Below are 27153 nucleotides of genomic sequence, written 5' to 3'. Positions count from 1 at the left end.
AAAAATACACACAAAATACACATTTCTTGTATTGTTATTCTGTTTCCGCATATAGAGTGCTATACATGCGTTTTAGCGATTTGTTACCTAAGAAGCTCAAAAACACACAAAAAAATACAAGTCTCTCGTAATGTTCTTTAGTTTTCCGATGTACTTTTTCCGAATGTACTTTCAATACATATTTGCGGTTATGTACGTAACAAGCTGAAAAAAAAAACACTATAAATGCTCAGTTTTGTAAAATTTCTTTTAGTTTCTCTATAGAAGGTGTTTTGCAAGTGTTTTAGCGTTTCGGTACGTAAGCAGCTAAAAAAAAAAAAAAAACTCAAAAGACACATTTTTCTCATATTAATTTTTTTCCATGCTTTTTTGTGTTCTCATGCCTTCAAAGGACACTCAAATGACATGTTTATGTAAATTAATTTTCAATTCACAATTCAGGTGCTTTTCATGCATTTTGACGTATTGGTATTTAAAAATGTAAAAAAAATAAAACATTTGATAATATTGTTCTCTTTCCGAGATGGAGTGCTACTCATGTGTTTTAGCCTTTTTTAGTACCTAACACGATCCAAAGCACTCATAATTCTTATTTCTAGTACTGTTTTTTCATCGCGTTAAATAGGGTTTTTTTTTTCCATGCATTTTGTTGTTTTTATACGTAACAAGCTAAAAAATACTCAAAATACTTGTTTTTGGAACTGCTTTTCTTTCTCCGTAAAGTGTATTTTGCATGCGTTTTAGCGTTTTGGTACGTAAAAATATAAAAACAGTCAAAGGATATGTTTTTCGTAATGTTATTTGGTAATCCCCTACAGTGTGATTTCCATGCATTTTAGCGTTTTGCTGCATAACATGCTGATAAACACTCTAAAGAGCTGTTTCTGGAAATGTTTAATTTCCCCATATAGGATGCTTTACGTGTATGATAAAGCAAACAACGCTCAAAATACACTTTTTTTGGTAATGTTCTGTTACTCCACAATGAAGTGGTTTTGCGTTTTGGAACCTAAGAAGCTCAAAAGCACTCATGATACAATTTCTTTGTAATGCCTTTTCGTTATTACATATAAGATACTTTGCATGAATTTTCGCGCATGCATGAATTTTCGTACATACAAATGTTACTAAAAGTCGTTTAATTTCACAGAAGAGGTTCATTTTTATGCATTTTGGCGTTTTGGTGTGTAACTGTGAAAACATACAAAATTCAAAATTTTTGTAATGGTTTGTTTCTCTATATAGAGTGCTATTCATGCATTTTAGCGTTAGGTACTTATGAAGCTCAAAAATACTCAAAATACACGTCTCTCGTAATGTTCTTTTATTTGCCGTTGTTGCGTACTTTCAATAAATATTTGCGGTTTTGTATGTAACAAGCACAAAAAGATTGAAAATACAAGATTTGTTTTTTTCTTTTTAAGATATTGTGTTTCTCTATATTATTTTTGCATGCTGTTTTGCGTTTTGACATGTAAATAGATAAAAAAAAAACTGACAAGACACGTTTTTGGTAATATTTTTTTTTTCCCATATAAGGTGTTTTTATGCGTTTTAGTGTTATCGTGGCTAACACTCATCAAATGACACTAACAAGACTAATTCCTGGAAATGGAGTTTTAAATCACAATAGAGGGTGCTTAGCATGCATTTTGGCATTCTGGAATATAAGAATGTGAAAAAAATATTTTTTCAAAATGAAAAAATGTGAAAAAAGTTTTTCAAAATGTTGTTCTCTTTTCCATATAGTATTCTATTCTAAGAGGTTTGGTATGTAGGACAATGAGAAGCACTCATAATACTCATTTCTTGTGATATTCATTCGGTACCCCTTATGAGGTAATTTCCATGCATTTTGTCGTTTTTATACGTAACAAACTCAAAAATAATCAAAATCCTTGTTTTTTCATAATGTTATTCTTTCTCTATAAAAATTTTCCATGCGTTTTAGAGTTTTGGTAAGTAAGAAGCTGAAACACTCAATATACGTTTTTTGTAATACTATTTGGTATTCCCATATATGGTGATTTCCATGCATTTCAGCGTTTTGGTGCTTAACATGCAAAGTAAGTAGGGAAAGAAGGAAGGGTGGTGGTGGAAGGAGAGAGAGAGAGAGAGAGAGAGAGAGAGAGAGAGAGAGAGAGAGAGAGAGAGAGAGAGAGAGAGAGAGAGAGAGAGAGAGAGAGAGAGAGAGAGAGAGAGAGAGAGAGAGGAGGTTTCAAATCCGCTTGTATGGAGTGAAGAGGAAAGAAAAAAAGGGGAAGGAAGGTGGAGACGTGAGATTTCCTTCTTTGAGTGAGGGAAGAGGAGAGGAAGCAAAGTGAAAGAAGGAATGGATCTCATGGATAATAAAGGAGGAATGGGGGAAGGGAGGGAGGAAGTACTAGAGATATATGAATGAGGATATAGATTTATAAAGGAAGGGAGGGAAGGAAGAGGGAGGAAGGAAGGAGGTAGGTAAGAAATGAAAGCCAAAGAGAGACAGACAGACAGACAGAGAGAGAGAGAGAGAGAGAGAGAGAGAGAGAGAGAGAGAGAGAGAGAGAGAGAGAGAGAGAGAGAGAGAGAGAGAGTGGTACCGGGCCAGGTGGTTGCCCTGGTTCCTGTCAATTCCAACATGTTATCAGTAGTGTTATGCGATGACTGTATCTAAAAATCACATATAATATCGTCCAAGATTTATTTATTTCTAACTCGCCTCAAATGCGCATTGTAGACAAGCTGAAGTCATTGCCCTAAATAAATCATTGCTCTTATGAGAGACATAGGGATACGCAGGGCACTCAGAGGTACAACCTCGTCTCGCCTCACTGATGAACCGATTTTCTCTCTCGCGTCAACCAACACCACTTCTCATGTACTGACGACGATTTAATATTCATCGCAAAATTCAATCTCGATTCGGAAACTTACCATCCAAAATTCGTTCCGGCCCGTGGAGGACAGGGAGAGCGTACTGGAGGGGAGGGTGGCTGTCTGGTTCCACCCGGGTCCCAGAGCGGGGATCGGGCAGCAAGTCCCGCTCCTCCTTTACCTCCTTATTAAGATATGATCGTCCACTTCCAGCCCCTCACACCCAACAAGAGGCCATCGTTAACACTACGCACCAACCACCAGATACTGCCACCACTGGGGCCCTGATGGGGAGATACGGGCTCCTCCTTCCGTGACAGTGTCTGGTGAATTGTGTGTAGTAGTTCATCAAAATTAGCGTTCAGGACCTAACTACAAAGGAGTAAATTGGCCTCCATCATGCCCCAGACACTGCCATGCGAGGGACCTCTTTTGGGGAGAAGAGTGCGCCTTCCATGGCAGTGACTGGTGAGTTTGTCAAAATTGTCTTTCTGATGACCTCTTGTTCAGTGTGAGGGGCTGGAGGGTTGCAGCGCCACTGTCCCCACACTTCGTGAAAACTCGCTTCGTTTAATGCGATTCCCGCGTCGTCATCTTAAAACTCGCTTCGTTTAATGTAATTCCTGCGTCGTCATCGTGTAATTCGCTTCGTTTAATGTGATTCTCGCGTCGTTATCGTGAAACTCGCTTCGTTATCGTGAAAATCGCATCGTTATCGTGAAACTCGCTTCGTTTAATGTGATTTCCGCGTCGTTATCGTGAAAATTGCTTCGTTATCGTGAAAAGCGCATCGTTATTATGAAACTCGCTTCGTTTAAATTGATTCATGCGTCTTATTGAAAATTGCATCGTTATCGTGAAAATCGCATCGTTATCGGCACCGGCATCGTTTTTTTTTATTTATTTATTTATTTTAATCTATTTACTCATTTACCTTTCTATTACTTTATTTTCTATATTTATTTATATTTATTTATTTCCTTTTCCTTTTATTCATTTATTTTGGTTAACGGGAAACCTCAACCTGCAGCTGACAGACACGGTGATAAATACTCAAAAGACATATTTCTGATAAAGTCGTTTGTTTCACGCATTTTGGCGTTTAGTATCTGATAATGTGAAAAAAACACCTTTTTTGTAATATTGTTGTTTGTGCATATAGAGTGCTTGTCATGCATTTTAGTATTATGGTACGTAGAAATGTAAAATCTCATTTAAAACACTTTTCTCGTAATGTCCTTTCGTTTCCCCACACAGAGTACTTTGCGTGCAGTTTTGCATTGTTCTACATAACAAGCTAAAAACATTCAAAATACTCGTTTTTGGGATAGTTATACTGTTTTTCCATGAAGAATTTTTCTGGAAGCGTTTCAGCGTTTTGGTACTTATGTAGCTCAAAAAAAAAAAAAAAATGAAAAGATGGGTTTTTGGTAATGTTGCTTTGTTTTCCTATATAGGGTGCTTCCCATGCTCTATTAATTTGTGCCTAGCCCGCTCATAAACACTTCAGAAACACGTTTCGGGAAATATCGTTTCCTTTCCTCATATACAAATGTTTTGCGTACATTTTGGCGATTGGGTACCTGACAGTGTGGAATTAAACTTTTTTCGTAATATTTTTTCTTTCTCCATATAGACTACTATTCATACGTTTTTCCATTGTGGTACCTAAGAATCTTAAAAATTCTTATAGCAATCATTTCTAGTAATGTCTTTTCATTTCCTTATATAAAGTAGTTTCCATATATAATGGCGTTTATGTAGGTAATAAACTGAAAAACACTCACAATATTTGTTTTTTGGTAATAAAAGAGTGTTTTCATGTTTTATATTTTTTTTTTAGCGTTTTGGTACCTCAAAAAACACTCAAAAGACACGTTTTTGTAATATTATTTTGTATTCCTATATACGATGGTTTCCATATTTTTTTAGCGTTTTGGTGCCTAACACGCTCATAAACTCATAAAAGATATATTTTTAGAAATCTCGTTTCCTTTACCCATGCCTAACACATACACATTTTTGGTAATATTATTATGTTTCTCTATATAGAGTGCTATTCATGCGTTTTAGCATTATGATACCTAAGAAGCTCAAAAACTCTTATAATACACGCTTATCGTAATGTTCCTTCGTTTCCCCGTATAGATTACTTCCCTTGGATTTTGGCATTTTTTACGACAAAGATAAAATAAGAAAAAAAAGAAAAATGCTTGTTTCTTGTAATGCTCTTGTATTTCTCCATAAAGGGCGTTTTGGATTTTTTAAGCATTTTGGAAATAGGTCAAAAGACACAATTTTGGTAATGTTGTCTTGTGTTCCAATAGACGGTGATTTTTTTGCTTTTAAGTGTTTTATTAACTAATACGCACATCAGTACTCAAAACACACGTTTCTGGAAATGTGTCCTTTCCCTATATTGAATGTTTTCTTTATTTTTTTATGGATTTTTGCGTGTGAAATACCTTCAAAATACTCTTTTTAGTAATATTGTTCTGTTTTTTCCGTATAGAGTGCTATTTATGCTTTTTTTTTGGGGGGGGACCTAAGAAGCTCAAAACACTTATAATACACGTTCCTCGTAGTGTTTTTTTTCATTTCTTCATATAGGGTGTTTTTCATTCATTTTGACGTTTTCTACGTAGTAAGCTTAAAAATACTCAAAATATTTGATTTTAGTAATGTAATTCTGTTTCTTAAAAAAAAAAAATGCGTTTTGCATACGTTTTACCGTTTTGGTACTTTATGTAGCTGAAAAACTCTCATAAGACACGTTTTTGGTAACACTGATTTTTTTTTCCCGTATTGGGAGCTTTCTATGTATTTTAACGTTTTGGTGCCTAACAATCTCATAAATACATATTCCTAAAGATATATTCCTGTCTTTTCATTTTTCATTAGTGGGTACTTTACGTGCATTTTGGCGTTTTTGTATTTAAAAAGGTGAAAAAAAAAATACACTCAAAACAAATTTCTGTTTCTCCATATAGATTGCAATTCACACGTTTCAGCGTTTTGTTACATAAGGTCAAAAACACTCATGATACACGTTTATCATAATGCTTTTTTGTTTCTCTAAATGAGGTACTTTCCATGCAATTTGGCTTAAAAACACGTAAAATACACGATTTTCGTAGTCAATGCTTTCAATAAATGGCGTTTTCCATACGTATTATCGTTTTGGTACCTAAATAGCTTAATAACCCTGTTTTCTTACGTAATAAGTTAAAAACACGATTTTCATAGAGTCATTGTGTTTTTTTAATAAATCTCGTTTTCCATACGTATTATCGTGTTGGAATATAAATTATTCTTACGTAACAAGTTAAAAACACTAAAATACATTTTCCTCGTAATGTCTTTTCGTTTCCCCTTATATGATACTTTGCAAACATTTTGTCTTTTTCAACGTAAAAAAAAAAATAAAATAAATAAAACACTGAAAATACTTGTTTCTGGTAAAGTTATTCTATCTCTCCATAAAAGGTGTTTTCCATGCATTTTAGTGTTTTGATACGCAAGAAGCTCAAAAATGCTAAAAAGAGACGTTTTTGTTAATGTTGTTTGGTTTTCCCATATAGGGTGCTTTCCATACTTTTCTAGAGTTTTTTTGACTAGTATATTCATAAGCATAAGGCACGTTTCTAGAAATCTCGTTTTGATACGTAAGTAGCTCAAAAAAGCTAAAAAGAGACGTTTTTTGGTAATGTTTCGTTTTCCATATAAAGTGCATTCCGTGATTTTTAGCATTTTGATGGGTAACACTCTCAGAAAAAAAACAAAAGACTTGACGTTTCCTTTCCACAAATAGGTTGCTTTCCATTCATTTTAGCGTTTTGGTGTCTAGCAGTGTGAAAAACAATTCCCCATACATGTATAAGTGCATTTGAATACATTATGGGGTTTTGGTACCCAGCAATGTTAAAAACACGCAAAATACACTTTATAGTAATATTGTACTGTTCCTCTATATACAGTGCTTTCAGCGCCTTTTCACAATTTGGTAACTAAGAAGCTCAAAAACGCTCATAAGACGTTTCTCGTTATGTCTTTTCGTTTCCCATTTAGGATACTTTAAATGCATTTGGGCTTTTCTTGATAACGAGATAAAAAATACTTAAAATACTTATTTTTGGTAATAATATTCTGTTTCTTGATAAATGAGCTTTTGCATGCGTTTTTAGCCTTTTGGTACATAAGAAGTTCAAAAACACTCAAAAGACACGTTTTTTATAATATTTTGTATTCCTATATACCGTCATTTATATGTCTTTTAGCGTTTTGGTGCTTAATACGCTTAAAAAACACTCAAAAGACACGTTTCTAGTAATGTCGATTCGTTTCTCCATATACTGATCTTTGTAAATATTTTGACGAATTGTTTTTTAACAATATGAAAACACTCGAAACAGATTTTTTTATGTTGTTCTGTTTTTCCATATAGATTGGTATTAATTTGTTTTTGCGTTTTGGTATTTAAGAAGCTTAAAAAACAATCATTATAAACGTTTCTCGTAATGTCTTTTCGACTCCCCATTAAACGTACTTAGCATGCATTTTCTCGATCTTCTACATAAGAAGCTCAAAAGCACTCCCAAAGAAAAAAAAACTTATTTTTGGTAATGTTATTGTTTCTTTTGTAAATGGTGTTTTCCATGGATTTTCCTTTTTTCGTATGCAAAAGGTTCAAAATACTCAACTGACGCGTTTTTCTTAATAGGGTGATTTCCAGGCTTTTTAGCGCTTTGGTGTCTAACATGCTAAAAAAAACAATCAAAAGACACATTTTTGGGAATTTCGTTTCATTTGACCATATAGATAGCTCTGCATACATTTTGGCGTTTTGATACCTAGTAAAATTAAAACATTCAAAATACACTATTTTGGTAATGTTTTGTTTCTTCATTTAGAGAGCTATTAGTGCGTTTTAGCAAGATGGTACTTAAGCAGCTCAAAAACTCTTATAATACACGTCTCTCGTAATGTCTTTTCTTTTCCTTATATAGAAAACTTTGCATGCATTTTATTATTTTTCTACGTAACAAGCTCAAAACACTCAAAACACATGTTTTTGGTGAAATTAAACTCTTTTACCATGAGCTTTGGCGATTTGGTAGATAAGTAGCTGAAAAACACTGAAAGAAGATGTTTTTGGTGATGTTGTTTTGCTTTACCATAAAAAAAAATTTTATATGCTGTTTAGTGTTTTGGTGCCTAAACACTTTAAAGACGTGTTTTTTTGAGAATGTCTTTATTTTTTTTTCTTAGATAGTAATTTCCTTCATTTTGGCGTTTTGTTCCTAAGAGTGTTAAAAAAAAAAAAATCAAGACCTAAAAGACTATAAAACACATATTATATATGTTTCTCGCAATGTTCTTTCATTTCCATGTATTTTTCCGTTTTTGTATGTATCAATCTCAAAAAACACTCAAACGTTTTCGGTAAAGTTAATGTGATTCTGCATGAACTGTGTATTTTCGTCCGTTTTAGTGTTTCGTTAGTTAAGAGCCTCAAAACTCTCAAAATACACGTTTTTGATAATGTTCTGTTTTCCTATATAGGTTGCTTTACCTGCTCTTTAGCGTGATGGTACCTAACACGATCATGCACACTCAAAACACACGTTTCTGGAGATGTCGTTTCTTTTTCGTGTAGAGGGTGTTTTGCATGCATTTTGCAGTTTTGATACCTAACACTGTGAAATACTCTGAAAATCCACGTTTTTAGTAATCTTATTCTGTTTTCATATATAGAGTGTTATTTATGTGTTTTAGCGTTTTGTGCTATATAGAGTTCATTCTATATAACAGTTTTGTGTTCCCATATAGGATCGTTTTTATGCTTTTTAACGTTTTGCTGCCTAACACGCTAAAAACACACAAACGACATGACTCTTGTCATATTTCGTTTCACCATATAGAGTTCCTTGCATGCATTTTGACGTTTTGGAACCTAACAAAGTGAAAAACACTTAAAGTAAACGTTTTTAGTAATGTTCTGTTTCTCCACATAGAGCGCTATTCACGCGTTTTAGAGTTGGTACCTAAGAATCTGAAAATCACTCATAATACACATTTCTCGTAATGTCCTTTCCTTTCCCCATACAGGGTATTTTGCATGTATTTTGGACTTTTGGTACCTAACAATGGAAAAAGATATCAAAACAGACATTTTTGGTAATGCTGTTTTTCTTTTTCTTCATTAAAAAAAAGTGGTATTCACGCTTTAAGTGTTTTGGAACTTAAGAAACTTAGAGACACTGATAATACACGTTTCTTCTAATATCGTTTCATTTTTTAAATGAATTTAAATGAATTTTTTAAACTTTCAATTAATTGTCTTTTACCTAACATACTCAAAATATTGAAATTACACGTTTTTAGTAATGTTATTTTGTTTCTCAATAAAAAAAAAAATCGCATGTTTTTTTTTTTTTTTTAAGCGTAATGCATATCGTAATGCATAAAAACCTTAAAAAAAAAAAAAAAAACACGAAACACTCAAGACATATTTTTCGTATTACTGTTTTATATCCCAATACGGGTACATTCTATGGATTTTGGCGTTTTGGTGCTTAAAACACTAAAAACACTGAAAAGACACCTTTCTGGTTATGTCCTTTCGTTTCCTGATGTGATATGCGTTGTATGGATTTTGGCGTTTTGGTACCTATCATTGTAAAAAAATACTCAAAATACGTTTTTGGTAATGTTGATCAGTTTCTACATATGGAGTGCCATTCACGCATTTTAGCATTTTGTTACCTCAGAATGTCAAAAACTCATATAATCCACGTTTCCAGTAATATTGCTTTTTTTCACCAATTAAGGTACTTTGCATACATTTTCCTGTTTCTCTGCCCAAGCTCAAAAACACTCGAAATGCATACTATTGGTAATGTTAATCTGTTTATGCAGAAAGAACATTTTAGTGTTTTGCTATGAAAGAAACTGAAAAACACTCAAAAGACACGCTTTTCGTTAAGTGTTTTTGTAGTCCAATATTGCTTTCCGTTCATTTTAATGTTTTGGTACCTAACAGCCTCAAAAACCGTAAGAAGACATGTTTCAAGAAATATCGTTTTGTTACCCCATATAGAGAGCTTTTCATGCATTTCGTTGCTTTGATACGTAAGTATGAAAAAAAAAAAAAAAAAAAAACGTTTTTGGTAATGTTTTGTTCCTCCTTATAAAGTGGTATTGACGCATCTTAGACTTTTGGTACTTAAGAAGCCCAAAAAACACTCACAATACACATTTCTCGTCATCTTTCATTTCCCCATATAGTGTTTTACATTCATTTTGAGGTTTTGGTACATAACTATTCTAAAAAACACTTGAAACAGACATTTTTTGCAAGATTGTTCTGTTTCACGTGTTTTAGCGTTTTGTTACCTAAGATATTGAAAAACACGTGTAATGCATGTTCCTTGTTATATTTCGTTTTACATACATTTTATCGTTGTTTTTTTTTTTTTTTTTTGTACGTAAGAAGCTCAAAAAACATTTAAAGGACGCGTTTATGGTAATGTTGTTTTGTATTTCAGTATAGAGTGTTTTCCATCATTTTAGCGTTCTGATGCCTAAAACGCAGTAAAACATTGAAAAAGCACGTTTCAAGTGATGTCGATTCCATTGTCTATAAAAAGCGCTTTGCATTAATTATGATAGCGTTTTGGTAACTAATAATGTAAAAAAATACCAAAAACACAAGTTTTTGTATTGTTGTTTAGTTTCTACATATAGAGTGCTATTCACGCGTTTTTGCGTTTAGTTACCTAAGGTCAAAAACACTCATAATACAAATTTCTGATAATCACGTTTTGTTTTACCATATAGGGTACTATACATGCAGTTTGCCGTTATTGTACCTAAGAAGCATTAAAAAAAAAAACACTCAAAATACACATTTTTGGTAGTTACTTTTTTTTTCTTCATAAAGAGTTTTTTTGTATGCACTTTAGTGGTTTTGTACATAAGAAGTTCAAAAACAGTAAAAAGACAATTTTTTCGGTAATATTATTTTTGTATTCCAATGTAGGGTGCTTTCCATGTATTTTAGTGTTTTGGTAACTAAAACACTCGAAAACACTTAAAAACACGTTTCTGATAATGCCGTTTTGTTTTCCAATGCTTTTCACGGAGTATTGGTAAAAACAATAAAAAAAAAAAACAATAAAATTATGTTTTTTGGTGATGTTCTGTTTCTTTTTATAGAGTGATGTTAACGCGTTTTTGCGATTTATTAACTAACAGGACAAAAAACAAATATTATAAAGCGTTTCTCAAAATGTCTTTTCCTTTCCATATTTTGGGTGACTTGCATGCACTGTGAAGTTTTGGTATGTAACGAGCTCAAAGTTACTCACAATATACGTCTTTGGTAACTTTGTTCTGCTCTTCAAATTACATGCTTTGCATACGTCTTGGAGTTTTGATACCTAAGAAGGTGATAAAAACTCAAAAGACACGTTTTCAGTAAAGCTATTCTATTTCTCCATATAGAGTGTTTTCTTTTACGCGTTTTAGTGTCTTGGTACACTTGTAATATACGTTTCTTGTAATAACTATTTGTTTTCAATATAGGGTACTTTGCATGCATTTTGGCGTTTTTGTACGTAACACGCAAAAAAAAAACACTCAAAAGTCACTTTTTTTTTTTAGTAAATTGAACTGTTTCTTGATATAGAGTGATATTCTATTGTTTTAGCATTTGGTACCTAAGAAGCCTAAAAAATCTCATAACACGCGTTTCTAGTAATGTCTTCGTTACCGTTTTCATACCTAAGAAGCTCAAAAACACTCCTAATATGCGCATCTTGTAATGTCTTTACCCTTCACCATATAGGGTACTTTGCATGCATTTTGGCGTTTTTGAACATAAAAACTCATTAACAATCACATTATGTACATGTTTCTGGTAATATTATTCTGTTTTTCGACAAAAGAGGTTTTTCATGCGTTTTACCGTTTTGGTACGAAAGTAGCTCAAAAACAATGAAAAGAGATGCCTTGGTAATGTTTTGTTTTCGCATATAGGGTGATTTCCATGCTTTTTAGCGGCTAACACGCTAATAATCTCTCAACAAACACGTTTCTCGAACATTTTTTTTCCTCATTTAGCGCACTTTCCATGCATTTTAGCGTTTTGGTTCCTAACAATGTGAAATACACTGAAATACACTTCATATAGAGTGGTATCCATGCCTTTTTAGCATTTTGGCATCTAAAAAGTAAAAAAAAAAAAAAATACTCGTAATGCAAATTTATCGTAATGTTTTTTCGTTTCCCCCCTATAATATACTCTGAATGTATCTTGCATTTTATACGTAACAAGATTAAAAACGCACAGAATTTATTTTTTTATTTTTTTGGGGTAATTTTATACTGCTTCCCAATGAAGGGTGATTTCCTTGCATTTTAGCGTTTTTGTAAGAAGCTCAAAACACTGAAAAGAAAGTTTTATTGGTAATGTTTTGTTTTCCCATGAAGTGTGTTTTCCCTGCTTTTTAGCGTCTTGGGGCTGAATATACTTAAGGAACATGTTTCCCGAAATTTTGTTTGCTTTCCTTATATAGAATAATCTAAAATAATTTTGGTGGTTTGGTACCTAACAATGTGAAATGCCCTGAAAATACACGTTCTTTGGTAATGTTGTTTTCTTTCTCCATATAAATTTCTATTCGTGCGTTTTTGAGTTCTGGTACCTAAGATACTGAAAAAAAAACACTCATAGTAAGCGTTTATCGTAATGTTCTTTCGTTTCCCTATATAGGGTATTTTCTTTGCATTTTTACGTTTTTTGTACGTAAAAAGCTGAAAATGCTTATTTTTGGTAATATTATTCTCCTTCATCAAGGATTTTAGCGTTTTAGTACGTAAGTAGCTCAGAACACTCAAAACAGTTTTTATCTTTGTAAAGTTGTTTTCATGCCTAACACGTTTATAAACACTCAAAGGAAACATTTTTTAAAATGTTTCTTTTTCCCATATATGGGGCTTTGTAAGCATTTTGGATCTTTGGTACCTAATAATGTGAAAAACACTTAAAATACACGATTTTGGTAATGTTCTGTATCTCGATATTAAGTGTTAATCATGTGTTTTATCATACTGATAACTAAAAAGCTCACTCATAATACACGTCTTTTTGTTTCCCTATATAGTTTACATTACATGCATTTTTTTTTTTTTTTTTGCGTTTTTTTTTTTTTGTACGTAAGATTTTGTACACAAAATACTCTTTTTTTGGTATCTTATTCTGACACTTCATACAGGATGTTTTGCATGTGATTTAGATTTTTGATACGTAAAAAGTAAAAAAAAAAAAAAAACACTCATAAAACTCGTTTTTCGTAATTTTATCTTTTAATCCAATATAGGGTGTTTCTATACTTTTTAGCATTTTAGTGTCTAACATGCTCATAAACAGTCAAATGACACTTTTCTTGAATTCCCGTTTCATTTCCCCATATAGGGTGGTTTCCATGCATTTTGGCATTTCCACTTAAAATACACGTTTTTGGTAATGTTGTTCTGTTTGTTATATATATATATATATATATATATATATATATATATATATATATATATATATATATATATATATATATATATATATATATATATATATATATATATATATATATATATATATATATATATATATATATATATATATATATATATATATATATATATATATATATATATATATATATATATATATATATATATATATATATATATATATATATATATATATATATATATATATATATATATATATATATATATATATATATATATATATATATATATATATATATATATATATATATATATATATATATATATATATATATATATATATATATATATATATATATATATATATATATATATATATATATATATATATATATATATATATATATATATATATATATATAATGTCATTTCATTTCCCCATATATGGTTCTTTGCAAGCTTTTCGGTGTTTTGATACCTATTAATATTTGAAAAAAAAAACACTTAAAATACACGTTTTGGATAATATTCATATGTTTCTCTATGTAGAGTACTATTCATGAGTTTTATGATTTTGCTTCTTAACAAGGTGAAAACTCTCATAATATACGTTTCTCGTAATATCTTTTAGTTTTCCATATAAAGAACTTTATGTGGATTTTGGCGTTTTTCTACGTAACAAACAAAAAAGAAAAACACTCAAAATACTCAATTTTTTAAATGTTATTATGTTTTTCCATGCAGTGTGTTTTGCATGCCTTTAAGCGTTTTTGTACGCAAAAGTTTAAAAACAGTCAAAAGACTCGTTTTTCGTAATGTGGTTTTGTATCACTTTATTTGGTGAATTACATGCTTTTTTTTTTTTTTAGAGTTTTGGTGTCTAAAGCGCTGAAAAAAAGTAAATATTGACATGAAACTTTTTCTGGTGATGTCATTTCTTTTCCTTGCATAGATTTCGGCGTTTTGGTACCTATAATATGAAAAACACTCAAAATACACATTTGCGGTATTTTTCTTCTTCCTCCATATAGAGTGCTATTCATACCTTTCAACATTTTAATACGTAAGAATTTCAAAAACACTCATATATATATATATATATATATATATATATATATATATATATATATATATATATATATATATATATATATATATATATATATATATATATATATATATATATATATATATATATATATATATATATATATATATATATATATATATATATATATATATATATATATATACACTTAAGTACACTCATAATGCTTTTTTATCTTGTAATGCTAATGTGTTTCTCCATGAAGGGTGTTTTACATGCGTTTTAGTGTTTTGGTAAATAAGTTGCTTAAAAACACTCAAAAGATCCTTTTTTTCTTTTCCCATATAGGGTGTTTTGCATGCTTTTTAGCGTTTTGGTGCCTAACACGCTCATAAACACTCAAAAGACATGTTACTAAAAATATTTATTTTCACAATATAGGGTGTTTTAAATGTATTTTGTCGTTATTGTAACTAACAATGTGAAATATATTCAAAACACACGTTTTTGGTAATGTTTTTTTTTTCTGTCTCACAATTTAGAATGCTATTCATGCGTTTAAATCTTTTTGTAACTAAGAAAACTAAGAACACCCATATTACATATTTCACGTAATATATTTCCGTTTTCTAATATTGGGTACTTTCCATGCATTTTAGTGTTTTTTTTTTTTTTTTTTACTTAACATGCTCAGATACTCTCAAAATACTTTTCATTTTTCTCTTTTCCGTATAGAGTGTTATGCTTGCGTTTTAACGTTTTGTTACGTAACTAACTCAAAATACTGCAAAGAGACGTTTTTGATAATGTTTTGTTTTCTCATAGAGTTTTCACACAGAGTGTTTTTTCATGTTTTTTTATTATTTTGGTGCCAAGCACGTTCTTAAGCACTCAAAATACACCTTTTTTCTGAAAATCTATTTTCCTTTCCCATTATAGGGTGCTTTTCATCATTTTGGCGTTTTGGTACCTAACAAAGTGAAATACATTCAAAATTCATGTTTTTGGTAATGTTCTGTTTCGTACCTAAGCTAAAAAATCTCACATAATACACGTTCCTCGTAATGTTCTTTTCTTTCCCCATATAAGATATTTTCCATACATTTTTGCGTTTTCGTACGTAACAAACTGAAAAACACTAACTTTTTTTTTATAATGTTATCTTATTTTTCCATAAAGGGTATTTTGCAAGTGTTTTATTGTTTTGGTACGTATGCTGTTCAAAAAACATTAAAAAACCCGTTTTCCTTAATGTTTTTTGTATTCCCATATAGATCGATTTCCATGCTTTTTTAACGTTTTGGTGCATATCATGCTCTTAAACACTGAAAATACATGTTTCTGGAAATTTCCTTTCCTTTCTACATATAGTGTGCTTTGCAAGCATTTTTCCTTTTGGTACGTCAGAATGTGATATACACTCAGAATACACGTTTTTGTAATGTTGCTCAGTTTTTCGACATAAAGTGCTAATCATTTTTCGTTTTCATACCTAAAAAGTTTAAAAAATACATATATTTCACGTTTCTCGTCATGTCATTTCACTGCATGCATATTGGTATTTTTTCTACATAAAAAAACTCAAAACACTCAAAATTCTTGTTTTTGGCACTGTTTTTTTGTTTTGTTTTGCATAAAGTGTGTTTTGCATGCGTTTTATCGTTTTGGTACGTAGGAAGTTGTAAAACACTAAAAAGATTTTTTTTTAATGTTTTGTTTTCCTATACAAGCTAAATTATTTTTTTTATTTACTTTTTTTTTTTTTTTGTGCTCCACGCTCTCAAAAACAATGAAGAAAACATTTCTGGTAATGTCGTTTTGTTTCCCATATGTTCCCCCATAAAGCAAAATGCCTTACAAGCATTTTGCGCTTTGGTATCTAACAATGTGAAAACTACTGAAAACACACATTTTTCGTTATGTTGTTCTGTTTCTCCATGTGGTGTGTTATTCATGCGTTAAAGCGTTTTGGCACCTAATAACCTCAAGAACACTCATAATACACGTTTCTCGTTATGACTTTTCTTCATATTGTGTATGTTCTATGTATTTTGGCGTTTTCTTTAAGTAAAAAGATAAAAGATACTCAAAATACTTGTTTTTTGTCATTGTCATTCCTTTTCTGTATAAAGAATGTTTTACAGTCGTTTTTGTGTTTTTGGTATGCAAGTAGCTAAAGAGCACTAAAAAAAAACACGTTTTTGGTAATCTTTTCTTTTCCCATATAGAATGCTTCCCATGATTTTTTGCATTTTCATGCCTATCATGCTTTGCATGCTGATTGGCGTTATAGCTACTAAAGGTTTGAGAAAAAAATAACAACACAAACGTTTAAAAATTTTTTTTTTTTTTTCCGTATAGAGTGCTATTCATACGTTTTAGTGTATTGGTGTGTAAGAAGCTCAAGAACACTCACAACACACGTTTCTTCAAGTGTCTTTTTGTTTCCAATATAGGATACTTTCCATGTATTTTTGCCTGCTCATTTTTTTTTTTTCAAAATATATACTTCTTTTTTGTAATGTTGTTCTGTTTCTCTATATACAGTGATATTAACGCGTTTTCGCAATTTTGGTTCTCGTAATGTGTTTTTGTTTTACTACATAGAGTACTTAACTTTATAAATCCATTGCATATTTTCCATGCATTTTAGCATTTTTATACGTAAGTAGTTAAAAAATACTAAAAAGACACGTTTACCGTAATATATTCTTTTCTCATATAGGGTGATTTCCATGCTTTTTAGCATTGTCTTACCTAACAGGCTCAGAATCACTTAAAAAGATATGATTCTGGATTTTTTTTTTCTCTCTCTCTCTCTCCTCATATAATGCTTTCCATGCATTTTGTCTTTTCGTTACCTAACAATGTGAAATACACTTAAAATACATACTTTTTGTAATGTTCTCTTTGTCAATAAACAGCAATATTCATGCCTTTTCGCGTTTTAGTACTTAAAGATTCTCAAGAAAAAAAATTCTCATAATGTCCTTTCGGTTCCCTATATAGGGTAGTTTACATGCATTTTGGTTTTTCTGTATGTAACAAGCTCAATAACACTCAAAATATATATATTTTTTGGTTATGTTTTGGTACGTAAGCTAAAAAAAAAAACACTCAAAACACACATTTTTGTTGATGTTGTTTTTATTCTCATATACGATGCGTTTTATGCTTTTCAGCGTTTGCTGTCTAGCATGCAAAAAATAAATCAATATATAAATAAATAAATAAATAAATAAATAAATATAAAAATATACATTTCTTATAAAGCCATCTCATTTCCACATGCATTTTGGCGTTTTCATATCTAACAATGTGAAAGACTGTCAAAATGCACGTTTTTGGTAATGATCTGTTTCTCCACACAGAATGCTGTTAACGTGTTTTTGCATTTTGGTACCTAAGAAGTTCGAAAACACTAATAATACACTTATCTCGTTATGTGTTCACGTTTCTCCATATAAGCTATTTTGAATTCATTTTTGCATTTTTGTAAATTACAAGCTAGAAAACAGGCATAATACATTTATTTCTTAATATCATTTTTATTCTTCTTAAAGGGAGTTTTGCATGCGTTTTAGTGTTTTGGTACCACAGAAGCTCAAAACCTCTCATAATACACCTCCCTCTTAATGTACTTTTCTTTCCATATATAATGTACTTTGTATGCATTTTCGGCGTTTTTATACGTAACAAGCTCAAAAGCAGTCAAAATACTTGTTTTGATAATGTTTTCTTTTTTTTTATCCATAAAATGTGTTTTGCATGAGTTTTTAGCGTTTTGGTACGTAAAAAAATCAATAACACTCAAAGTGCACGGTTTTCATGTTATTATTATTATTTTTTTTTATCCTTATATACGGTGATTTCGAAGTTTTTTTTTAGCGTTTTGGTGCCTAATACTCCAAAAAAAAAAAAATTCCCATAATAAAAAGCTTTTTTATGCGTATTGGAACATTGGTATCTAAAATATGAATAAAAAAAAACACTCAAAATATACGTTTATCGTAATGTTGTTCTGTTTCTCGATATAGAGTGCTATTTATGCGTTTAAGCGTTATGGTACCTTAGAAGCTCAGAAATTTTAGTAATACTCGTTTTTCGTAATGTCTTTTATATCCCGATATGGAGTACTTAGCATGCATTTGGGTGTTTTTTTACGTAACAAGCTCAAAAAAAAAAAAAAAATAAATAAATAAAAAAAAAAAAAAATATATATATATATATATATATATATATATATATATATATATATATATATATATATATATATATATATATATATATATATATATATATATATATATATATATATATATATATATATATATATATATATATATATATATATATATATATATATATATATATATATATATATATATATATATATATATATATATATATATATATATTTTTTTTTTTTTCGTGATTTTATTTTGTTTCTACATAAAGAGCTCTTTTCGTGCGTTTTACCCTTTTGGTAAGTGTTTAGCTCAAGAACAATGAAAAAGACATTTCTTGCAAAGAAACACTCAAAACACGTTTTTTTTTGGGGGGGGGGAAATATCTTTTATTTTCCCAATATATGCTGCTTTACATGCATTTCGTCAGTTTGGTACCTAACAATTAAAAAAAAAACAGAATATACACGTTTATGGTAATTTCCGTTTCTCTATACAGAGTGCTATTAAACCGTGTTTTACGTTTTGTTACCACAAAGCTGAAAAACACTTACAATAAACGTTTTTTGTAATGTCTTTTCGTTATTCCAGAATTTACATGCATTTTGGCGTTTTTCTATGTAGCAATGTGAATAACACTCAAAACAAATGTTTTTGGTACTGATACATTTTTTGAGCGCTATTCACGCGTTTTAGCGTTTTCTTAACTAAGGAGATCAATAATAATAATATATACTTTTGGTAATATGGTTTTGTTCCATTATATAGGGAACTTTGCCTGCATTTTGCTGCTTTTGTTCCTAACAAGCTTAAAAATACTCATAGTACACTTTGTTTTATGTTATTTTGTTTCTCTACAATGGGTGTTTTGTTTGCGTTCTATGGTTTTGGTACGTAAGATACTAAAAAACACACAAACATATTTTTTTTTGTTAATGTTGTATTGTATTCCAATATAGGGTGCTTTCTATGCATTTCAGACTTTTGGTGCCTAAAACGCTCAAACAACAAAAGACATGTTTCTGGTAATGGCATTCCGTTTCCTCATATAGAGAGATTTTGGTGTTTCGGTAGCCAGATATGTGAAAAAGTCTCAAAATACATATTTTTAGTAATGTCGTTTTCTTTCTCTTTGTTTATAAAAGGTGTTTTAAAAGCGTTTTAACGTTTTGATAATAAATAAACTTAAGACACTAAATACATGTTTTTTGCTAATGTTGCTTTGTAATTCCATATAGGGTGATTTCCATGAAAAGGCATGTTTCTGGTAATGTCATTCTGTTTCCCTATAGAAATAACTTCTTTTTTATGCATTTTGGGGTTTTGGTGCCTTACAATGACAAAATCACTCGATACACACGTTTTTGATAATGTTCTGTGTGCTATTTACGCGTTTTAGCGTTTTTGTTACATAAGTTCACGTTTCTGGTAATTAAGTTTTGTTTCACCATATAGGATATTTTGCATGCAGTTTGCCGTTTTTCTTTCTAACAAGCTCAAAATTACTCAAAATATATATTTTTGGTAATGTTATTCTTTTTTTCCATAATGGGTGTTTTGCCTGCGTTTTATCGGTTTCATACTTAAGAAGCTCAAAAACACCAAAAACACGAGTTTTTTGGAATTGTTGTTTACATATAGAGTGCTATTCATGGGTTTTTGAGTTTTGATACCTAAGAGGCTCAAAAAGTAAAAAAAAAAATTACCCATTTCTGGAAGTATCATTTTATTTTACATGATTTTTAGCATTTTGGTACCTAACACGATCAAAAGCATTTAAAACACACATTTCTTGTAAAATTGCGTTTCCCCCTATGGAGTGATTTTCTTACATTTTTGTGTTTTTGTACGTAACAATGTGAAAATACTGAAAATACACATTTTGGGTAATGTTCTTATGTTTCTCCATATAGACTGCTATTCACGCAATTTTCCGTTTCGTTAGCTAAGCAGCTCAAAAACACTTATTACACACGTGTTTCAGAAAAATCCCTTTGTTTTCCCATATAGAGAGGTTTGCATGCATTTAGGAGTTTTAGTATCAAATGAGCTCAAACAATACTCGTTTTTGGTAACTTTTTTTTTTTTTCAAATCACATGCTTTGCATGCATTTTTGTGTTATGAACATAAGGCGAAAACACTAAAAGACTCACGTTTTTGGTAATGTTGTTATGTTTCTCTATATCAAGTGTTTTTTTACGTGTTTTATTGTTCTGGTACCTAAGAAGCTCAGGAACTCTCATTATACACGTTTTTGGTGATATCCTTTCGTTTCCCAATATTGGGTAATTTACATACGCTTTGGCGTTTTTGTACGTAAGAAGCTCAAAAACAATAAAAAAATCAGGTTTTGGTAATATTATTCTGTTTCTTCATAAAGATTGTTTTGTATGCGTTTCACTGTTTTCGTGTGAAAGAGGCTTATAAACACTCAGAATACATGTTTTTTTTATGTTGTTTTATATTCACGTGCTTTTCATGTTTTTTTTTTTTTTTTTTCATTTTAGAGCCTAACACCCTCAAAAACACTCTAAAGACACTTTTGACACTGATAATGTCATTTCCTTTCCCATATAGAGTGCTTTCCATGCATTTGTCGTTTTAGTAACAAACAATGTGAAAACACTCAAAATACACTGTTTTAGTGATATTCTATTCCTGCATACAGTCTATTTTTGCATGCGTCTTTTGTAATGTTTCCTTTATTCATATAGGGTGCTTTCCTTACTTTTTAGGATTTTGGTAATGTTGTTCTGTTTCTCCATATATAAAGTTGTGCTCAGAGAGAGAAAAAAATTGATTTTCATAGGAGACCAAAAGCAAATAGGTATATCTGAGCAATATAGGAAAAAAAAAACACGTCTCGCAGCGAGTGAAATTCATGCGAGTTAACGTTTCGGTACATAAGAAGCTCAAAAGCACCTATAACAAACCTTTCACGTAATGTTCTTTCGTTCCCCCATGTAAGGAACTTTCTAAGAAGCTGTCACTATCTCTCTTCTTATTATTCATTAATGATCTTCTAAACCAAACTTCTTGTCCTATCCACTCCTACGCTGATGATACCACCCTGCACTTTTCCACGTCTTTTTATAGACGTCCAACCCTTCAGGAGGTAAACATATCACGTAGAGAAGCCATAGAACGCCTGACTTCTGATCTTTCTAAAATTTCTGATTGGGGCAGAGCAAACTTGGTATTGTTCAATGCCTCAAAAACTCAATTCCTCCATCTATCAACTCGACACAACCTTCCAGACAACTATCCCCTCTTCTTCAATGACACTCAACTGTCCCCCTCTTCTACACTGAACATCCTCGGTCTGTCCTTTACTGAACTGGAAACTTCACATCTCTTCTCTAGCTAAAACAGCTTCTATGAAGTTAGGTGTTCTGAGACGTCTCCGCCAGTTTTTCTCACCCCCCAGCTGCTAACTCTGTACAACTGTACAAGGGCCTTATCCGTCCATGTATGGAGTATGCTTCACATGTCTGGGGTGGTTCCACTCATACTGCTCTTCTAGACAGGGTGGAATCAAAAGCTTTTCGTCTCATCAACTCCTCTCCTCTAACTGACTGTCTTCAGCCTCTCTCTCACCGCCGCAATGTTGCATATCTAGCTGTCTTCTACCGCTATTTTCATGCTAACTGCTCTTCTGATCTTGCTAACTGCATGCCTCCCCTCCTTCCGCGGCCTCGCTGCACAAGACTTTCTTCTTTCTCTCACCCCTATTCTGTCCACCTCTCTAACGCAAGAGTTAACCAGTATTCTCAATCATTCATCTCTTTCTCTGGTAAACTCTGGAACTCCCTGCCTGCTTCTGTATTTCCACCTTCCTATGACTTGAATTCCTTCAAGAGGGAGGTTTCAAGACACTTATCCACCAATTTTTGACCACTACGTTGACCCTTTTACGGGACTGGCATTTCAGTGGGCATTTTTTTTATTGATTTTTGTTGCCCTTGGCCTGTGTCCTTCTTACATAAAAAAAAAAAAAAAACAGTTAAAAGACATGTGTTTTCGTAATAATGTATTGTATTCCTATATACGGTGAACTTTATTCTTTATAGCGTTTTTGATGCCTACCACTCTCAAAAACACTTAAAAGACACGTTCCTGGTAATGTCATTTCGTTTCCCCATATAGGTGGCTTTGTATAAATTTTGGCGTTTTCGTTTCTAATAATGTGAAAAAGAAACACAAGAAATACAGGTTTTTTTGGGTAAGGTTCTGTTTTTCTCCATAAAGAGTGGTATCCATGCCTTTTTAGCATTTTGGCATCCAAAAAGTAAAAAAATACTCGTAATGAAAAATTATCTTAATGTTTTATTTCGTTTCCCTCTATAATATACTTTGAATGCATCTCGTATTTTATACGTAACAAGATTAAAAACGCAAATAATCCTTTTTTTCTTTGTAATTTTAAAGTTTCCCCATGAAGGGTGATTTTCTTGCATTTTAGCGTTTTCGTAAGTAGCTCAAAACACTGAAAAGAAAGGTATTTTGGTAATGTTTTGTTTTCCCATGAAGTGTGCTTTCCCTGCTTTTAGCGTCTTGGTGCCGAGTATACTCAAAGAACATGTTTTCCGAAATTTTGTTTGCTTTCCTTATATAGAATAATCTGAAACCATTTTGGTGGTTTGGTACCTAACAATGTGAAATGTCCTGAAAATATACGTTCTTTGGTAATGTTGTTTTCTTTCTCCATATAGATTTCTATTCATGCCTTTTTTTTAGTTCTGGTACCTTAAGATACCGAAAAAAAAAAAAATTACTTATAGTAAGCGTTTATCGTAATGTTCTTTCGTTTCCCTATATAGGGTATTTTCTTTGCATTTTGACGTTTTTTGTACGTAAGAAGCTGAAAATGCTTTTTTTTGGTAATGTTATTCTCCTTCATCAAGGATTTAAGCGTTTTAGTACGTAAGTAGCTCAGAACACTCAAAACAGTTTTTTTTCTTTGTAAAGTTGTTTCTTTCCCAATATAGCGTGCATTTTTAGAGATTTGGTGCCTAACACGTTTATAAACACTCCAAAGATATATTTTTCTAAATGTTTCTTTTTCCCATATGTAATGAGTGCAAAACTAGGGCACAGTTAACCTACCTTAATTAGGCTCACCAAGCACTCACCACAAGAACCCACTGATTAATTTAAACCTCCTGCTTAGGTTCACAGAAACCCGGGCCACAATTTAAAAATTTAATGGTTGAGTACATAATAAAGAAAACACAAATAAGTACATAATAAAGAAAACACAAATAAAATATGAGTGCTTTACACTCTTAGAGGCCACACTGCTGGCACTCCAAAATACCTGATCCCATGAGAAAATGGGTAAATCCACACACAAATAAAGAGAAATAAACACTTCACGCACCAACACAAGAAATGTTATATGCCACTGACACTGTCCCACCCTAACCAGTACCCCCAGGACCCTCACACCGTATAGGCCCAACCGCACACCGACCCAACGCGCTGAAGGTACACCACTACCACTACCCTGAAGTACTGCAGCTCTTCCTCCATGCACGGCGGTACTAACACCATAGCAGCCAAGGACAGCAAGTTCCTCACTGCAGCCTCCTTAGTTCACAGTATCTGCTACGGTGCCACCTCACTGACGTCCCACAGCACACTGCCAAGACCAAACTCCTGCCAACCAAGCGTACAAATCACCACCCTATCTCCCAATAATGTCCCCCAATGTACACTGTTTCACCATGAAAGAATACAACAAATCCCAATAACATACCTGCAAATCAAATGGCAAATCCACCACTACTCTGCACCCTGTCTCTCTCTCGCTCGCCTCTCCCGCCAAAATTCCCACAACAACAAACCTTCAGGGCCTTAAGACTCGTTTTGGCGGGACTCGCTGACTAGTCTGTGAGCCTCTCGCAGGCGCGCCCACTTCAACTTCTTACACTCACCCCCCCTGAACTTTGTGCATGCCCTCATGCACAATCCCCACAGCCAACACAAGACGAACCCGTTGCACCCCTTTCAGCAATCCTACTAGACCTCCTGAGTTGAGGGGCCTGAACCCCTTTAACCTGCTCTGAGCCTTCACCACTCTGTTCATCTGGCTCTTCACCAGGCCCTAGGGCATCCTCTCCCTCCTGCTCAACCATTGAGTCCACTTGTTCCTCTGAGTCCAGTTCTGGAAACCCAAAGCGCTTTAACACTTCTGTCATATCTGGCATTTCTACTTCTTCCTCCTCTGGTGGCCCTTCATTACTTGTCCCTGCTGGCACTTCATTACTTGTCCCTGCATGGCCCTCACTGCCATTCCAAGGACGCAAGTTACTGCTATGTAACACCTTACTACAGCCGGACTCACCTTCTGGTCTGACCCTATACACCCCACTCACCCCATCCAACACCTCCTCAACTTCCCACACCTCAGCTGCAAACTTAGGCTGAATCTTCTTCCTACCTAGTACTGCATTGTCCCTTAGCAACACTCTTTGTCCCACCTTCAATGGCTCTGCTTTTCCTTGCTCCTGACGCTTCCACCTATTGGTATTGTGGTAACTCTTGATGTTCAACTTAGCTGCTTTCCAAGCAGCCTCCTGTGTCTCTCTGAGCTTCCTAATCCACATGCTATGGTTAGTAGGCTCACTATCAGTTTCCTCACAGAACCTATCCAAAGGTAAATGGGGCTCCACACCAAACAACAAATAATGGGGTGAAAAAACAGTGACAGCATGGGGTGTGGTATTATAGATGGCAGTGAGGCTTGACAAGTGCCTAGGCCAATGCTCCCGCTGTTCCTGACCAAGGGTAACTAACATCCCATGTAAGGTGCGGTTAAACCTCTCACAGATCCCATTTCCTTGAGGGTGATACGGGGTGGTACGAGACTTGGCTACATGGTAATACTTGCATAGTTCCTGCACTAACTTTCCCTCAAAATTCCTACCCTGGTCACTATGTACCCTTTCTGGGCAACCAAAACGGTGAAAAATCTCCTCCACCAAGATCTTGGCTACTGTGCTTGCCTTTTGGTTTTTAGTAGGAAAGGCCAGGGCAAACTTGCTAAAGACATCCGTCACCACCAATACATTTTCCTTGCCATCCCTGGCCGGATCCAGCAAAGTGAAGTCAACAGCCAACACTTCCCAGGGGCGGTTGGCTTCCAACGTACCTAACTTAATCTTGGCCCGCATACCCTCCTCCTTCCCCATGACACAGACTTTGCACTTTGCCACATACAATTTGATGTCTTCATGTAGTCCTGGCCAAGCAAACCTATCCTTCACTAGTGACGTTGTTCTAGCAACCCCTTGATGACCCCACTGATCATGAGCGGCTTTAAGCACTTCTTGTCTCTGATTCACTGGAAACACCACTTTCCACTTCCTAGAATCTGTCTCCCTTCCACGCCAGTAGATCACCCCATGCCTCATAATGAGGGACCCTCTCACTCTCCACCATTGCCTAAATTCCTCTACTTGTAGCAACTGCCTTAGTTCTGCTGGCCTCACTCTACCAATCATTTGTCTCCACAACTTCCCTACAACTGGACAAGACTGTTGCATATCCCTAAGCTGCTCCTTACTGGCACCACGCCATACCTGCATCACAGCCACCCCTTTCACCGAGGTGTTAGGACTGGTTTCCCATATCTCCTTCTCTTCCTCCCCTCCCTCAATCAATTCCTGGGGCCTCCTCGACAATCCATCTGCGTTACCATTCTCCTTCCCTGGCCGGTATTTCACCTCAAAATCAAACCTTCCCAAGTCACCCAGCCACCTACTCTCCACTGCCCCAAGCTTGGCAGAGTTCAAATGTGCCAATGGATTATTATCCGTCAGCACTATAAAATGTCCACCCACCAGATAGTGCTTAAACTGCTCTGTCACTGCCCACTTCAGAGCCAACAGCTCCAATTTCTTAGAGCTGTAATTGCTCATGTTCCGTTCTGACTTTCTGAGATCTCTACTTGCAAAAGCCACCGGATGCAACCTCCCATCATGCTCCTGAGATAAAACTGCTCCCAGTCCTTCAAAGCTAGCATCTGTCTCCACCACAAACTGCTTGCTGTAATCTGCACTTTTCAACACTGGAGCCTGACTTAACTTCTCTTTCAACAAGGCAAATGCTCTGGCCTCATCCTTCCCCCAATAATCACTCACTGCTGCCTTAGAATCACCACTCATCAAAGCATGCAACGGAGCAGCCACCTTCGCAAAATTTTTCACAAACCTTCTGTAAAAGGAGCAGAATGCGACAAATGCCCTGACCTCCCTAACAGTGCGCGGAACTGGCCACTCCTGTACAGCCCGTCTTTTCTCTGGGTCTGTATTAATTCCCTCCTTAGAAATGATAAATCCAAGGTACCTAACCTGGGGCTTTAGTATGTGGCATTTGGAAGGTTTCAACTTCAGCCCATGTTTCCTCAAAAGCTTCAACATTCCCTCCAGTCTATCCAGATGCTCATCCACACCCCGAGCAAACACCAACAAATCATCCAGATACACCAAAAGAGTCACAAAAACCTGATCGCTAAACACATACTCCATAAA

Source organism: Scylla paramamosain, chromosome 38 (genome assembly GCF_035594125.1).
Source record: "Scylla paramamosain isolate STU-SP2022 chromosome 38, ASM3559412v1, whole genome shotgun sequence".
Taxonomy (NCBI): Eukaryota; Metazoa; Arthropoda; class Malacostraca; order Decapoda; family Portunidae; genus Scylla; species Scylla paramamosain.
The sequence above is the reverse complement of the archived record's forward strand: the minus strand, read 5'-3'. Positions refer to the sequence as shown.